Raw genomic sequence first — 16,111 nt, 5'->3', positions numbered from 1 at the left:
CCAAAGCAGAGGTTCACCCAAAGGCTCTTGGCAGAGTAAAACCGCCGGCCCACTCAGGGGCCGCAGATTTATAGTTTGGAGCCCCCTCTTCCCACCCAAAGGAGCGCGGACTTGAAAGGTAGCGCGCGGAGGCAGGGAGAGGCACGGCGGTGACGGCTTACTGCTCATTAAGGTCTCCTCCCGGCACCGTGCGGAGTTAAAAGGAGAGCGGCAGGCGCTCACAGACGCGTCCACCGCCCGCTAATCATGTCAACAGCGGAATGAACCAATCTTTTAGATTTGGTCACTGATGCTTGCAGCTTGTAAAGATACTTGCTTTCGAGTGTCATCACAGCTTAACGTGACCGTATTTCTCCGTCTGACGTCGCGGACAAAGAAGAGGGGAAAATAAGGGATTTTAATTTTTTTTGGGATGCATGTTTTGAGAATGGGCTGATGAATGGACGAGGGGGGTGATGGCGGATTTAGGGAGATGAGGGAAGGAGAGGCTGAAACACTGATGCTTATGATGTCTGACACATCTGATATGAATTTCATTGTTATGGTTATGGTTGTACATTTTCTTTGAACACTTATTAACCAGTGAAAGGTTTATCGGACTGAATATTTTGAATTAAGGTTCAACAGACAAATGCCTTTACATCCTCTACACGCACACACACTATCACACACTCCCCGAAGGGATTCTACCGAGGTAGTTGCTAGATGAGACACTAGAAGACACCAGAAGACACCAGAAGACACTAAAAGATGCCAGCCAACAGTAGAAGACACTAGAACATGACGTGGTGGGTCGGTAGAATGTGGGGTTCCCTGTGTTGCCAGGGAGGAGTAGTACACCCAATGGTTATTGATGTGTCTTTGAACCAAGCCCTCCAAGCCCTCCCCCTCCCTCCCCCATGGCCCTATAGCCTCGAGGCGCCGGGAAATCTCACAGAGGAGGTGTTGTGTGTGTGTGTGTGTGTGTGTGTGTGTGTGTGTGTGTGTGTGTGTGTGTGTGTGTGTGTGTGTGTGTGTGTGTGTGTGTGTGTGTATGTGTATGTGTGTGTGTGTGTGTGTGTGTGTGTGTGTATGTGTGTGTGTGTGTGTGTGTGTGTGTGTGTGTGTGTGTGTGTGTGTGTGTGTGTGTGTGTGTGTGTGTCTATGTGTGTCTGTGTCTATGTGTGTGTGTGTGTGTGTGTGTGTGTGTGTGTGTGTGTGTGTGTGTGTGTGTGTGTGTGTGTGTGTGTGTGTGTGTGTGTGTGTGTGTGTGTGTGTGTGTGTGTGTGTGTGTGCACTTTTGTGGTTAAAAGATATAGGACTGGTGCTGAGGCAGGGACGTTACTGGGGAATGCGGGAAGGTGGAGTGTGTTTGTGTGTGTGTGTGTGTGTGTGTGTGTGTGTGTGTGTGTGTGTGTGTGTGTGTGTGTGTGTGTGTGTGTGTGTGTGTGTGTGTGTGTGTATGTGTGTGTGTGTGTGTGTGTGTGTGTGTGTGTGTGTGTGTGTGTGTGTGTGTGTGTGTGTGTGTGTATGTGTGTGTGTGTGTGTGTGTGTGTGTGTGTGTGTGTGTGTGTGTGTGTGTGTGTGTGTGTGTCTATGTGTGTCTGTGTCTATGTGTGTGTGTGTGTGTGTGTGTGTGTGTGTGTGTGTGTGTGTGTGTGTGTGTGTGTGTGTGTGTGTGTGTGTGTGTGTGTGTGTGTGTGTGTGTGTGTGTGTGTGTGTGCACTTTTGTGGTTAAAAGATATAGGACTGGTGCTGAGGCAGGGACGTTACTGGGGAATGCGGGAAGGTGGAGTGTGTTTGTGTGTGTGTGTGTGTGTGTGTGTGTGTGTGTGTGTGTGTGTGTGTGTGTGTGTGTGTGTGTGTGTGTGTGTGTGTGTGTGTGTGTGTGTGTGTGTGTGTGTGTGTGTATGTGTGTGTGTGTGTGTGTGTGTGTGTGTGTGTGTGTGTGTGTGTGTGTGTGTGTGTGTGTGTGTGTGTGTGTGTGTGTATTTGGGAGGGTCACCAGCAGTGACAGAGACCCAGGGGGTGCAAGCTACTGCTGGACTGTGGGAATGTGTGTGTGGACGTGCTCCCTGACATCCCTGTGTGGATTACAGCTCACAAGCTGTCGCTACCAATTCAGTAGCTGGGGCTCTGCAGCACCTTGTCAGGTTGGGACAGGGAGACCATGGAGATCCAGGGACCCAGAGAACCAGAGAACCAGAGAGCTAGGGGCCCAGAGAACCAGAGAGCTAGGGGCCAAGAGAACCAGAGAGATAGGGGCCAAGAGAACCAGGGTTCCAGAGAACCAGAGAGATAGGGGCCAAGAGAACCAGAGAGCTAGGGACCCAGATAACAAGGTACCGAGAACCAGGGACAAAGAGTAAGAGGGACCCAGAGAACCAGAGCGCTAGGGACCTAATTAAGTTAATTTGGTCCCTAGCGCTCTGGTTCTCTGGGTCTCTGGTTATAGGTCAATTTACAACATATCAAAAGAATTACGCAGTGTGTAATGCACAGAACCAGAGAACCAGAGAACCAGGGTGAACAAGGGACCCAGAGACCCAAGGAACCAGAGAACCAGAGAACCAGGCACCCAGATAACCAGAGAACCTGGCAGTAACATGGACCAAGAGAACCAGAGACCCAGAAAACCAGAGAACCAGGCAGTACCATGAAACCAGAGAACCAGGCAGTACCAGGGACCTAGAGAGCCAGGGTCCGGTCCATCTATTCCCAACTCGATCCACAAGGCGCTGACGGACTGGAAGGATGGGCGGGTGGGGGGTTGGAGGAGGGGGGGCTGCCGACGGTGCAGTGAGGGTGAGGAGCGAGCGATGGATGAGGAACACATGGATGTCTGGAGGCTCAGCGGAGAGGGATGAGGTAAGGCGGACAGCAGAGCAGCCGGGAGTGAAGGCGCTACAAAGGAGAGGCGAAGAGGGTGTCTGTCCCTCTCTCTACCACTCCCCACCCCTCTCTACCACTCTTTACCCACTCCTTCTTGCCCTCTCTCTACCACTCTCTCTCCACTCCCTCTATTGCTCGACTTCTCTTGCACTCTCTGTCCCTATCTCTCTCTTTCCACTCTTCTCTCTCTCTCTCTCTCTCTCTCTCTCTCTCTCTCTCTCTCTCTCTCTCTCTCTCTCTCTCTCTCTCTCTCTCTCTCTCTCTCTCTCTCTCGCTCTCTCTCTGTCTCTCTCCCTCTCTTCCATATACTCCCTTTGTCAGTGAGATTAATGAAGGTGCTCCTTCATTCTGATCGCCCAAACATTGATAAATTTGCCCTCTAACAGTACACAGTAGTCTGGAATGCTTTCTAGTTCTTCTTCGTTTCCTTTCTTCTTTTTCTTCTTCTCCTTCATCTTTTTCTTTCTCTTTAAAAACGTAATCCTGGACACCGGGGCAGGTCAGCGATGCTGAGTATGTCTGCTGGAGGAGGGATGGGGAGGGGGGGGGGGGGGGGGTTGCGAGGAGAGCCAGACAGATCCGCAGACAGACGGGTTAGCGTTGCAACGGAGGGGGGGGGGGGGGGGGGGGGGGCGTCACAGCGAGCGACTTTTCGTCAAGTTTTCAGGGGTTGACGGTTTGTCAAAGAAAAAGACGGCGCGACAAAGGGAGATATATGAACATAGGCAGACAGAGATAACGCCCCCCTCCCCGCAACACACATAAACATATAAACACACACTCACACACTCACGCACACGAACCCCACCTCCACCCCCACCCCACACACACAACCACCTTACCCCCGCGCAATCAAGCGCCCCCCCGGTGAGCTCATTCCTAGCATTCCAGCGAGCAGGTCTCACCAGCGGCGGCTCATTTAGAGTGATTGACATTATTTGCTACCATTAGCCGCTAGTATGCGGCTGCCCTCTGACCTGGGGCTGACCGCGTTGTTTGAAACAACTTTAAACAGTACGATTTAATCTGCATGGGAACAGAAGGGTAGGAGAGGTGGGCCAGGGGGAGCGGGGGGGTCGGGGGGGGGGGTCTGGGACTCGCCAGGCGAGAGAACTCTTGAATCAATCAACAATTAAAGAGTGAGATAACACGGGGCGGTATCCCTGAGCTAATGGAGCACTCTCTCTCAGCCCTGTCTCCCGCCCACAGGCAACATCACACGAATACGGAAGAGTCGCTAAAGGAATATTGACAAGAAGCACCATTAATCCTACAGTACCAGGTTAATTATCCATATAGATAATTAAGAGTTGTAGTATTTTATTCACATTGACAGTAATCATAATGATGATCAAATAAATAATAAAGTAATAATAGTACAACTTCAATTATTATCTTTATTCTCCACGAATTTGGAAATGTGTCTTCTGCTTCACAAGTTGTTGAAAACACAGTAAATCACAACTAACACAGGTTGGTTAAAACATAATCCCGATAATTAGACTTTGGTTAACACACGTTTTGATTAACATCGCAGTTAATCACATCAAATACAGGTTGGTTTAAACACAGTTCAATAAATCAGAATAAATACAGGTTGTTTGACACACATCACAGTAAATCACAATTAATATTGTTTGGTTTACGTGCATCACATTAAACCATTAATACAATGACATGATGAATTAAATGAACAATAAGACTACTATTATCACATCCTTATAATAATACATTTTCCTTTCTGTATTCTCTGTCTCTAAGATGGAAGGAACCCTGTCTCCTATGAGCTCGTTTTGTCAGCTGAAGAAAACACAGCTCAGCCAATCACAGGTTTGATTGACAGGTCTGACACAGGAGTTGAAAGCATGTTTACCATCCACTGTGCACGACCCACGGCAGCGTTGATACATTCACAGTCTATAAAAGAGGTACCGTGTGCTCGGGTCATTTACAGCGCCTGAAGGATACCTCAGTGACCGTGACGAATGGACTCCATCGCACAATCACAGGGTGTCAGAGCGCACGGGTGGGCCTTTTTCTTTCATAGGCGCACACTCCTGCGTTCTGTACCAGGCTTCACTTTCAACAATAATGTTTGTGTAAAGTTAAACACTAGAGTGGTCATCTTGCCGGCCTCCCTCTCTCGCTCCTTTTCTTTCGCTTCTCCCTCTCTCTCTCTCTCTCTCTCTCTTTTTCTCTTTCCCTTCTTTCTCTCTCCCTCTCTCCCTCTCTCTCGCTCCCCCTCTCTTCTCCCTGTCTTTTTTTCTCCCTCTCCTTCTCTCTCTCTATCAGCTCGCCCTCTCTCTCTCTCTCTCCATCCCTCTCTCTTTCTCTCACTCCCCCTGTGCTAAAAACACACTGTATTATTTATGCAGTGGGATCGGGTCAAAGTCAGGCCGACCCATGTCATGTATTCAGGAGGTTGGAGAACAGGAGGGTGATGCTGGGGGTGATTGGGGGATTGTTCGTGGGCATGTCGTAGGGGATTGAACAACACCTGAGGTACATAAAGTTTGCAACAGGGCTGAACTTTGACCCTCCCCATATTGAGCAGCTGGTGTGAAACAAGGTTGAACAGCAACAACCCTCCACCTCAACCTCCACCACCTCCAACACCACCACCACCGCCGCTACATACACCACCACCACCACCACCACCATCACCTCCACCACCACCATCACTACAGACACCCCCACGGCCACCTCACCCACCACCACCACTAGCAGCACCACCACCTTGTGCAGTGAAACTACGTGCTGTGCTGTGTTTTAGTGTTTTAGCTTTGCTAAGCGGTTCGCAAAAGCAAAGAGTAATATTGGGCCGCTGAAGGACAGTTCCAATACTCTGCGTCATCGACCACAAGATATGGCAAACATCCTCCAGGAGCAGTTTTACTCTGCCTTCAGTGACCCAGACTCGCCAGACATCGAACAAACCATGATAACCCCTCAAGGTGAACCAGGTGCAACCATTGCTGACATTAACTTCACCAAAGAAGACATCGAGCTAGCGATTGATGAGCTCGACAACTACGCTGCCACAGGACATGAAGATTTCCCGGCAAAGACCCTCAAGAGCTGCAAGCATGAGATCAGTGTTCCCTTGACCATACTCTGGAAATGGTCAATGAATACTGAAGAAATCCCCCAGGACCTCAAAGCACAGTATATTACCCCGATCTACAAGAAGGGAAATAAAACTGACCCAGCCAACTACAGGCCGATCTCCCTCACATCCACAACATGTCACAAAGATATTTGAGCGTGTGATTAGGACCCAGTTGGTTGATTTTCTAGAGAGCAACCAACTGCTATCCCTTACCCAACATGGCTTCCGGAAGGGACGCAGCTGTCTGACCCAACTCCTACAGCACTACGACAGCATCCTTTGCAACCTCAACGAAGGCTTCGAAACCGATGTGATATACCTCGACTTCGCCAAAGCCTTCGACAAGGTGAATCACAACATCCCACTGCAGAAGCTTCACAACTACGGCATCCGATGTAACCTCTAAGAGTGGATCAAAGCCTTTCTCTCAAATAGGACTCTGTGGTAGACCGTGGTATTCGACGGACACCACTCCGATCCTAAACCTGTTATCAGCGGTGTCCCACAGGGCTCGGTACTAGGACCGATCCTGTTTATCATATATATCAACGACCTCCACAAAGTTGTTAAGAACTGCGACCCTGGTAGTTTTGCAGATGACACCAAGATCCAGAGAAAAATCGACATCTCCGAGGACGCAGAGATTGTCCAAGAAGACCTCAGGTTTAGCATAATTGAATGGTCCAAGAAGAACAATTTCATGTTGCTTCGGTACAGGACAAACAAATCTACCATGCTTGACGAGCTTCCCTTTACATCACATCTCTCGGAGTACGCCTCACCAAGTGGGCACATCCTTAAACCCCAAAAGTCTGCAAGAGATCTCGGTGTAGAACTGTCATCCGACTATAAATGGACCCCTCACATCAACAAGATGGTGGCTGGTGCTATAAAGACTGCTTCATGGGTTCTTGGAGTCTTCAACTTTACAAGTCACTAATCCGAAGCAGGGTAGAATACTGCTGCCCCCTTTGGAACCCTGTAAAGGTGTCAGACATCCAGCGCAACTTCACCCGCCGCATCGCTGGAACAGAGGACCTTGACTTCTGGGAGAGACTCTCTGCGCTGAACCTTCTATCCCTGCAGCGCAGAAGAGAGAGATATATGATCATTCATGTCTGGAAGATCCTCACCGACAATATGCGGCTTGGAAAGAAGGTCAAAATTCCCGCCTTCAACGAGCATGCTCCTCTGTCCGCTGTGAGCCTATATGACTCCTCCTTTGCTGTCGATGCTGGGAAACTATGGAACATTCTCCCCCACTCCGTGACCTCAGCAACACAGCTATACATGTTCAAAATTCTGATGGGAAAATTCCTCCATGAAATCCCGGACAAACCTCCTGTCAAGGGATACCATACAACGCAGAATAGGAACAGCATTATAGACTGGTGAAACCAGTCCGGTGGCCTGCAGTAAGTTCGGCGGCCGTGTTTATCTCAACAGAAGCAAAAAAAAAAGAAAGTGCAGAGGTCAACCAAGTGAATGTATTTGGTGTTCGCGGCTCATCGCCTACATATCGATTTATAGCCTGTTCGCCAGCCGTTCATGAGGGCCGTTTGCAACAATACAATGGTATTAGGACCCAGAGGAAGGACAGGGAACACAAGTCTAAAAGGGATCACAAAGGCATCAGTTTGGTATGATGTCCAGGTGAGACACATGAGGGATTGGCACTCAAACACATTCTCCTGATTAGCCAGGTGTTTGTGTGTGCCCTGGATATACAGAGGCATTCGATTTGGGTCTGTTTGGGTCTGTTGTTCTTCCCTCTTTTTCCTAATTTTTGTGTGTGTGTGTGTGTGTGTGTGTGTGTGTGTGTGTGTGTGTGTGTGTGTGTGTGTGTGTGTGTGTGTGTGTGTGTGTGTGTGTGTGTGTGTGTGTGTGTGTACGTGCCTGCCTGCGTGCCTGCATGCCTGCGTACGTGCGTGTGTGTGTGTGTGTGTGTGTGTGTGTGTGTGTGTGTGTGTGTGTGTGTGTGTGTGTGTGTGTGTGTGTGTGTGTGTGTGTGTGTGTGTGTGTGTGTGTGTGTGTGTGTGTGTGTGTTCACGCGTGCGTATGCTTGTGTTTGCCTCTGTCCGACATGTATATTTGCATGCATCTGTTTATGGGTGTGATCAGTCACTACTTTAACAAATGTGGTGTTCGTTTTCATTTTATTGCCTATTTATCAAACATTACAACACAATAATACGAGGGCGGGTGAAAATGTGATACATTTTAATAATTTGTCTTACAAGCATGGCAAGAGTCCGCACACATCACTCCACACAAATGTGTATCGAGTTTGAGGAAAACACATGGCTATGTTGGAAAAACTAGTGTATCCATTTGCCAAAAAGTTAAAGCTGAAACCAATTCATGTGCTATTGGCTCAGTCACTGTAACAGTGTATCCACAAAAATTCCTTACTGAACATACTCGGAGCAAAGTAACAATTTAAACAGCCGTTCAACAGGCTTGCTAAAACAAACCGCTGATTAGATATTTAGTTGGAGGCCGGCATCTCCCTTGCACTTGGCCAACGGTTCTGCTTGGCGTTCCAAACACAATATTGAAATCGCTGGAGGCTGTTTTATTGTCCGTCTCGACGTTGTGGCCGAAACACGCAGCTGCCATACTCTTCAAATGTTAAAAATGTGAACTTGTTGCACCATTATTAATGGAAATATAACCCCACAGATGATTATTTGGGGTCTAACAAGGCGACCCAGCCAAGACATATTTTCCTGTATTGCACCGGTGACTTTAAAGTCCAAATCTCTGTCGGCCTGCGTTGAATTTTTGTGCATGAAGACCCAAAATCAAAACATCCTTCCTGAACCATACGTTTCGCTATTAAACGATCTCAATAAAGCTGTCAACTTAGCTCGCTACACCTCATGAGCTATACTCTCTCGAAGCATCCCATCAACGCTGCAGCCAATCCGCGAGCCAGCACTAACATTTAGGTCGCTACATCCAAAATAAACACAAGACGTTGAATAATCTTTTTTAGCCGCGCGTCTCCAGGCGCGAGATCTTGACGCAAAGTGCCGTGGTTACGTCTGAGGTCTCCCTCTCGGCGGCGCGAGAGCACGCTAAGGAGCAGATGCCGTAGCCGATGCGTCCGCGTAGCATATGGAACCACTCCGCTGAGCAAACAGAGAGGAGGCAGCTCGCCACAGCAGGGAAGGGAACTGTCCCTCTGAGAAATAATAGTGAAAAGTAGGCTAGCCATACGTCAAACACCAACCCGCATTCATATGGTCCCCCCCCCCCCACTACCAGCCCTTCTCTAAGGCAGCCTTCATCTTCTGAGCACCTTCCACTCCCTCTCTTCCTCCCTCTCTTTCTTTTTCTTTCTCAACCATCCTTTCTCTCTCCCTCTTTCTTCCTCTCTCTTTCCCTTTCTCTTCCTCTCTCTCTCTCTCTCTCTCTCTCTCTCTCTCTCTCTCTCTCTCTCTCTCTCTCTCTCTCTCTCCCTCTATCTCACTGTAATTCATATACACGTGTTCATAACTTGTTATGTGATCTATCTATCCTCTTGGTCCCAGGATGCCGCATGCACCAACCACACACACACAAAACACACACAGGCGGACACACACACACCCACACACATGGACGCAGACATTTCTACACACACACACACATACACTCACATGCACAGACCCACAACCACCCCCCCCCCCCCACCAAAAACACACACACACACTCACAAATCACACATAGGTAGAATGAGAAGTCCAGATGATAGCATTAAGTACATACATTAGACAATAAGTAATGATGCAGTAAGGAAAACTAAAAGGTTGACCTTTGATTATGGGATTGATTGGAATGGCCTCCCTCCTTTCCGCTTGACACGCAGGTTCATCTCTCTCTCTCTCTCTCTCCTTTTCTCTTCCTCCCTCCCTCTCCCCTTTTACTCCTCTGTCTGCCACAATTCTCCCCTGGGTGTTAATGAGACTGCTTCATATTTGGGGTCCCCTGAGCCCTATTCCATTCTCCGGCTTACCCAACCTCCTATTCCTCACACACACGCACACACGTGCACACACACACACACACACACACACACACACACACACACACACACACACACACACACACACACACACACACACGTGCACGCACACACACACACACACACACACACACACACACACACACACACACACACACACACACACACACACACACACACACACACACACACACACACACACACACACACACACACACACACACACACACAGAACGCAGAAATGCACAACCAGACACACACACACAGCAGACTCAGAGCCAGACCTACCTATCCCCCCTTCAATATTACAAAAGATGATTTATAGTTCCTTAATGCATCCACTAGGTGCTTTAATAAGACAAGGAGCTTACAGGGAGGGACGCTCTGATTCACAGCAGAGCCCCTGCTTCTCCAGGGGCCACTGAGGAGTACATACAGTAATACATACAGTAATACCAAGACCTAAAGGGCCCCTCTGAGCCCCAGAAGCACCTAACCCTCCTTCCCCTCCTCCGTCTGTAGAAAGAAAAAAGTATAGGTGCAGATAGGGAATAGGGCTAGGGAATGTTTCCAGCACAGGGAGTTCTGCCAGTAATATTGGGACCGTATTATAGGTACCTTTCAGAATATCTGGTAAGAGGGGGCCGTAGCTGTGTAGGGAACCCCCGGGACCCAATATTATCCGTCACAGTCAAAATGTCTCTGTTTCTGCTGAACCGTCAGAGCGGCCGTATTTATCTCAGTGCATAATTAACAAAGACAAGGAATACTGTCCGGGGCCAAAGTGTGTGAGTAAATGGGCTGGGGGGGGGGGGGGGGGGGGGGGGGGTGGGGGGTTGAATTGCACCGCTGAGATATAAGTCATTCTGCTTGAGCCCCGCCCTTCCTGGCCAGACTGCAGAGAGCGGTGCAGAAACCGGGTCTGTGTTGTTGCTGTTGAGGAATTACTAACGGCCTGTGTGATGTAATCCAGGCTGAGATTCCCCCACCGTGGCTTCTTAAGTGAAGGCTGGGCTCAGGAATACACACACACACACACACACACGCACACACACACACACACACACACGCACACACACACACACACACACACACACACACACACACACACACACACACACACACACACACACACACACACACACACACACACACACACACACACATGTACACACAGAAACGAATGCATAGATTGGCGCACACAGACACAGACACACACATGCGCACTCACACACTCACGCAGACACACAAACGCACACATACCCATAAACATGTACACGGACACAGACGCAGAAACGCATACTTACATTAAAAAAATGCATCCACAAACATACATGCAAACACAGAGATAGACCCTCACAAAGAGACACACACACACAAACAAATGCCAACACAGAGATACACACACAGACATGCACTCCCTCACACACATTCAGACGCACACGTACACAGACACTCACGCAGGCACAAGCACACTCCAAATTATGAGTGGAGACCAACATATTCGCCCAGACTCTGATATTCTATCTCCCTGGCCCTTATATATCACTGTCTCCTTTTGGCTACGCTCTCTGCTGGGAGAGAGTCTGCAGGGCTGGTAGAGGAGGGGAGCTGCAGTCCAAGCAGACTCCATTCGTTGTCCAACAAGACTATGAGAATACATGACAGTGATGATGAATAGGCCAATGGGACACATTTACAAAAACATGGACATTTGGACACACACACACACACACACACACACACACACACACACACACACATTATGTGTTCCAATGAGAGAAGTAAGTGTATATCCTTGCAGTGTTGCAGACTGAAGATATCCAGAAATGCATCAATTGACCTGTATTTGCATATATAAACTCAAAGTGTGTAACATTCAGAGATAAAGGAGGCGAATTGGGCATTCTATCTTCTTTTTAAGAAATTATTTTGGTAAGTCAAATGTAAGATACTAATTAAACAATCATAATTGGATGTTTTCCCTGTCTCTTTCTCAATGTGCAGTTTGCTATCCAGTGCGATGAGTAATGATTCTACCTGTGTTCTTTTAGTTTCCCCCCCTCCTGTACGTTGTTGTCTGTTATTATTGTTTCCATGCTGCATTCTCAGTGAAGTCTGTTCCCTTGCTTCGAGATCCAAGACTTACAGAAACTATGACCTCTTGTTCTATAAACTCCATAGTAGGCCTATACTATATTAACTCTGTATAAAGGGAACCTTTCTATATTATTAAGCATAACTTAATCACAGTTTATTGCAGCTATCACAATTGCATGGTTTATGAGACACAGTTTATTCTGTAGATGATATTACAACAGACAACATAAACATCTGCTGACAGATCTTGGTTACTCAATTTGTAAATTAAGCCACAAAAACATTTTTTCATGATTTACGCCAGCTCGAAAGAAGTTATTTATTTATGCTTTTTTCTTGTATCTTCCTCTGTTTGTATACCTCTTTGAATACAAATATATAACCCTGCTCCATGAAATACAAAGGAAGAAATACAACTCAATAAATGAATAAACTGAGGAAATACAATAAAACAGATGATAAGAGAGGAGAACTCAGAGAGTGTCGGAAGTGTGTGAGAGAGACAGACAGACAGACAGACAGACAGACAGACAGACAGACAGACAGACAGACAGACAGACAGACAGACAGACAGACAGACAGACAGACAGACAGACAGACAGACAGACAGACAGACAGACAGAGAAAAAGAGAGAAAGAGAGAGAGAGAGAGAGAGAGAGAGAGAGAGAGAGAGAGAGAGAGAGAGAGAGAGAGAGAGAGAGAGAGAGAGTGAGAGAGAGAGAGATGGAAAGAGACATAGAGAAAGAAGACAGAGAGATAAGGTCAGATAATAGCCCCTCACCATGACTACAGCGGTCTGCTTTTTGCAACCTTCCCGGGGACCTGCATTGCCTCATCCTATATGAGCTCAAGCCTGGGCTGGGACCCATGTGTCAGGGGCTGCACTGTTGGGACGGGGCTTGGCCGCGATGCCTGGGAAACACACATGTCTTCAGCCGTACACTTTACACACTCTTTAGTCGACGAGACCATGTGCAACGCAGGCGCTCACACATACAGACATTCTGTGTGTGTATGTGTGTGTGAGTGTGTGTGGGTGTGTCGATGTGGGTGTGTGTGTGTGTGTGTGTAGGTCCCATAGCATGTTTGTGTACATGTGTCTATGTATACGAGAGTGTGTGTGTTCATTTGCATTTATTTGTGTGTAGGTGCCATTGCATATGGTGCATATAAGTGTTTGAATCTGTACATGAGCATGTTTATGTGTAGGGGCCTGAGCATGCGTGTTTGTCTGGGTGTAACTGTGTGTACATGAGCATGTGTGTGTCTATCTATTCTTGAGCAAGTGAACCTGTGTGTGTGTGTATTTGTGTGTGTGCGACATGCATGCCTCAGCGTATGAGTGTGTGTGTGTGTGTGTGTGTTCGTGTGTGTGCGTGGGTCAGTGTGTGATTGTTTGTGTTACTGTGTGTATACGTGTGTGTGTGCGTGTGTCAGTGTGTGCTTGCGTGTGTTTGTGTGTGTGTGTGTGTGTGTGTGTGTGTGTGTGTGTGTGTGTGTGTGTGTGTGTGTGTGTGTGTGTGTGTGTGTGTGTGTGTGTGTGTGCGTGCATGTCTGTGTATGACGTGTGTGTGTGTGTGTATGTGTGTGTGTGTGTGTGTGTGTGTGTGTGTGTGTGTGTGTGTGTGTTCGTGTGTGTGTGTGTGTGTGTGTGTGTGTGTGTGTGTGTGTATGTGTGTGTGTGTGTGTGTGTGTGTGTGTGTGTGTGTGTGTGTGTGTGTGTGTGCGTGTGTGTGTGTGTGTGTGTGTGTGTGTGTGTGTGTGTGTGTGTGTGTGTGTGTGTGTGTGTGTGTGTGTGTGTGTGTGTGTGTGTGTGAAATCAAACGAGGGAGGACCCGCCATAGGTATGCAACTGGGGAGCGTCCCAGTTATGCTCTGCGGAAAGAGGCAAGTCTCCGTTCCTGCACTATCCTCCTGCACTATCAGCCCCCCTATCCCCCCCAAAAACCTCTCTCCACCACACACACCTCACAAATCACAGCAACTTCTCACCAAAGCCCAGCATTCCTCCAGATTTCACTTCATGAGAAACATATGGCAGACGACGCAAATCCCGTTATTCCTGATCACTCTGTTATTCCCCAGTACGACCGGTGTGGAGAATCATCCCCGCAATTCACAAGTCAAAAGTGATGCTACGCAGAGAAACCATTAGCACTGCGTGTGTTTGTTCAACAACAGATGGTCAACAACTACATGGTATTGTTTTAAGATGGGCACGAACAGAGCCTATTGGATAAGGCGAGGAGGGCACTGCTGATGTTAATGGATGTGGGCATGAGCCCTGTAGACAGACTGATGTGTCGTAGGGCACATGGTGGAACAAGCTCATAGACGTCCTCCTGATTTGATTGTGTTGGTGAAAATAGTGGTCTAAAAAACACACACGACTGCACTGTACAGTGCAGTCGTGTGTGTGTCGTGGTGTACCATGTATGGCCTTCTGAAACGATGGGTTCTCCTTGTCTAGAATTGCGGTGACCTTAATGTCACTCGTACAAGCAGGTTATCATTTCAGCTTTAATCTTTGTTCTCTTACTGTTTTTCACATGAATAATAAGGTATAGTTATTCATGTTTTTAAGAGTTACATTTTGACAAAGAGCAGGTTGTGGATAACCATTATGTTTCGACTACTTCCTGTCCAAAACGTTCACACTAGAGTGAATAGGTTACCAATAGTTGTAGCCTGCCCAGCATCTGGGCTTTAACTGCTTCTTGCCTTGTGTGGGTTTTGTGGTTTGGCTCGGTTGCAGTCGGCACCTTGGAGAAATGACAGCTGACCAAAAACTTTTCAAATCGAATCCGACACATACTTTTATATATTGAATTTATGTTATCATTTATTAAACAACGTTATGATCAGTTTTTTGGCCAGATCTACTGTCGATTTTTAACACGATGAGGAATGGCACAGAGGAAGAAAAGAGGCAATGAAATGATAGACATATGGCAGGCTATTGTCGTCATGGCCAAGGTTTTCCCACCAAAAATGATCTGAGTTTGATTCCCGATGTCCTCGGCCTACATCTAGGAATCTGGATGAGAGTATCTACTAAAGGACTAAATGGTTAAGTGAGGCAGGATCATGCCTGGAGAGACAAGACGATATGGAAACTCTCCCGGGCCTTTTCTTACTTTGGCTTAAAAAAGAAAAACCGAATCTTCCATGAAATACAGATTCAATGTTTCTATCTTCATATGATCTGTCTTTTCTATTTGTGAGCCATTAAAGCAAACGGATGAAGATAATCCGTCCAAATTAAACAGTCCAAATTCAACGTGTGGATGATGAGGAGATAATGAAAATGAAGATAATTTCCTCTTGCTGCTATACAGGGCATTAAATCAGGGTAAAAGGTCAATGTGGAATTCAATGTGGAACAGGAAGACACAAACGATGTGTGAGACTTGAATTAAGTATGGGAGTTTTGGTCGACGTGCTTCAACTCGTCCTACGGCAGGGGGTTAATAATCAAGGTCTTCTGGTTGGCACGCTGGACTGCTCCACACTAATAGTCGGGTTCAGTGATGGAATCCACCTGGGTAGGCGTCACCCGGGTTGGAAAGGGCACAGGCATGCAAATGGACTCCATCACATATGAATCACGCCGGTTGAAGTGAAAAGTTGGCAAACTGGGCGTGAGAGTGAGGGGGACTGTAACAATGAGAGAGCGAGCCCATTGTGTCGGGGCCTGCGTGGGCACGGAGACAGGTTTGAAGATGTAATGGTACAAGAGCACGATAATGGGCCGCAAGTGGCAGCGTGTCGCTCCGCCTTGCCCACAGGTTGACTCCATGGCCATTCAGACACGATCGGAGAGACACCTATATTTAAAAAAGAGGAGTGACTGTGTAGGAAGGCAAAAGAGAGGGTGAGAGAGAGAGAGAGAGAGAGAGAGAGAGAGAGAGAGAGAGAGAGAGAGAGAGAGAGAGGGGGGAGAAGAAGAGAGACGAGAGATGAGACACTGCACCCGAACAGAAATTACCTGTAGCTAATAAGAGGGAAGGACGATTACATT

The sequence above is a fragment of the Gadus chalcogrammus genome, chromosome 11 (assembly GCF_026213295.1).
Source record: "Gadus chalcogrammus isolate NIFS_2021 chromosome 11, NIFS_Gcha_1.0, whole genome shotgun sequence".
Lineage (NCBI taxonomy): Eukaryota > Metazoa > Chordata > Actinopteri > Gadiformes > Gadidae > Gadus > Gadus chalcogrammus.
The sequence above is the reverse complement of the archived record's forward strand: the minus strand, read 5'-3'. Positions refer to the sequence as shown.